The sequence below is a fragment of the Olea europaea genome, unplaced genomic scaffold, assembly GCF_002742605.1.
Source record: "Olea europaea var. sylvestris unplaced genomic scaffold, O_europaea_v1 scaffold2095, whole genome shotgun sequence".
Classification (NCBI taxonomy): domain Eukaryota; kingdom Viridiplantae; phylum Streptophyta; class Magnoliopsida; order Lamiales; family Oleaceae; genus Olea; species Olea europaea.
Genome location: NW_019238884.1, coordinates 98,863 through 101,751, shown reverse-complemented (window position 1 = coordinate 101,751; position 2,889 = coordinate 98,863).

Here is a 2,889-nt window from a genome sequence, read left to right as displayed (position 1 = left end):
GTGTGCTTTTCTAGTGAGCTCTGTAGAATTCTGTCAAATGAATAGTTATAGACAAATTGATGAGAACATTGTTGATGATTTTGTTTAATATTTTAGCCTTTAGTTAAGGTATATCATTTTATGTGAGCTGTACTAAGACTAAAGTATGGACAAAAGTCCCTGATTTTGAATTACATGAGCAATTTTTTATTTTTTGCGAGTGACTTCTAATCAAGAGAACTCTAACTGCAGGTTGAGTTCGAAGAGTTGAATGAAAATGGATGGCACTGAAGTTAAAGAAGCGCAAACCATCATACCAGAAATAGAACATTTATTTCAATCCACGGAAGCTTTGTTAATTTGGCCCTGCAAAACACACATGAAACTTGTATAACGAGCACTTAATATTTGCAACCAACATACTTCTATCAGTTTGGAACATCTTTCACATTTTAGATTTTGGAGTAACTCCCGATATAGCAGTAAAAGCAAGACGTGTAGGTGGATCAACTCATTAAGTTCCCATTGAAATAGGATCCACACAAGAAAAAGCACTTGTCATTCGTTGGTTATTAGCGGCATCCCGAAAACGTCCGGTGCCCGAGCCAAACATAGACATAATGAATTGGAAAGACAGCTTTGCGCTCCTTTAGGTTTGAAGAGGAAACAAGCTGACATAGTCCGATATTTATTTATTTATTTTATTTGTGAATTATTTCATTAAAAATTAAATCTATGCCAAAGATCAACTGAGTGTCAAATGACTTTGCTCAAAGTTTATGGTAGTTGCCTCTTTTGGTAGAATGTTGATTTTAACTGTAGAATTTTTTTTTAAGTCCTTTAAGATGCTTGGACTAAGGTGCCTATAGATTGATAATACCGTATTACTATAATTTTTGATCCTCAGGAACAAGTTTGCTATGAACCCAATAAACACCATGTTCGTTCATGAGATCTATGTTCTCTTTGTTCCACTATTTTTTGTATGTGTATTTGTAAGTTGTTTCTCTAGATCATTGATTGGTAATATATATTTTTGTGTGCGTTGATGAAAAAAAAAAAAAAAATTGGCGTTTTTGTTATGTCAAAAGGTAAAAATAAAAAAAGGTTTGCTTTCAAGATTTTACAATCCCAACTCTTTGTTTTCTAGTAGATGACAAAGCTTAGACATATTTTCGTAAACAAAAAACATAGGATATCTATATTTGTTTGGGCATAATATTTTTTTCTGGGAATGTTAACTACGTCTCGAAATGTTGATAAATAGCCAAGAAATCTAGGTTCCATAGCATGTTCTATAGCCAATATTTTTGGTGGGTTCTAGATTGAAATCTTAAAAAGCAAATGAGTATAGGGCAGAGTGTAGAGAATAGGATTCTAGAGAGAGAGGGAAACTGAATAGGCAAGAGATGAAGGAAAAAAAGATAATAAATGTGAATAAATTTAATGAATCAATGTGAAATTATGTGGGATAATAAAGTAGTGAACTTTGGACTATGCACTTTTCAGTGTTAATACATCAATAGAAATTGCTAATGCAGAAAATGTAGATCTGTGAAGAATGATTTTATTTGTTTCAATTGGAACAAATGGTGAACAAGAAATTGTAGATGTTAAAGATTGCAACTTTGCTCAGGGCGTTAGACGTGGAGGTGACTCAACAACTACATAGCGAAGGTTCTAGTGGCACGTTTTTTCCACGAAAAGGAAATTCACTAGAAAAATGTATACAGAATTATTTGTTGTGCAACATTAACTGCAGCTAAGTTATGAAATGCAAACAAGGAAATCTAGACGTGTTGCAATATTAACAGGTAAACATGTTCTATTGGAGGCATAATTCTTGTTTTTTTCTTGTTTTTTATCTATTACTTTGACTTTTTTTTTTTTTTGCGCTGTGTCCAGAGCATGTTAGAAACTAATTAGTTGGCCCTGAACATCTACGTTCCACGAATAATGTTACAAATCAAGATGGTTTTGAACATGAAAGAGGTAAATTTGTATATTTTAGCCATTTGATTACCTATATTTATTAACTTGGATTCATTGCATTAGTCGTCTTCACCCCTCATTGTTAAAATGTTATTTATATTTCTTAATATTAATAACGACTCATTTTATTGTAGTTGCCAACTGTGGTTATGGTGTATCTTTGAGACCTAAATTTAGTACAACGGAACAAGGAGTTGATGATCCTTATGACTATAAACATGATCGGCTTAGAATTGATGAAGTTGTACAACATAATGAGCATACTATGAAATTTAATTTGCAGAACATTCCGACTAAATCCCATGTGCTTGTGCAGTCAACTATTGGTGAATATTGTGGTGCCAAAAAATTTCATAGAGAGAGTAAGAGATTTTGTTGTTCAGATGGCAAAGTTAAATTGCATATACATAGTGTACCTAATGAATTATATGAATTATTTACTTCAAGTTCCCCCGAAGCATTGAATTTCAAAAGAATTGCAAAAACTTATAACAATTATTTTGCATTCATATCGTTCAGTGTCAAGTATGACAAAGAATTATGTAAGATGAACAAAGGCATCTATATATTTAGGGTTTAAGGATAAGTTTACTATTACATAAACCAGCTTTTACCATTTAATAATAACCCACCTTATTTATAGTTATACTTTTACAATATTGAAAAATGAACTACAAAATCGATTGAACATTTCAGATAAATTTTGTGTATCAACTTTACGAATTTTGATTGATATCCTAAGGATTAATCCTTACACTAAATTCTTTTGTTCATTGAGCAATATTGACAATTTACATACGTGTCAAATAAAAATAAGATGTGATCCTAGTTTAGACCAAAGAGTCTGCAATACACCAACAACTTCACAAGTAGCCGTAGTTTAGGTTGATGAGGATCCATTTACGAACTATAGAGTTC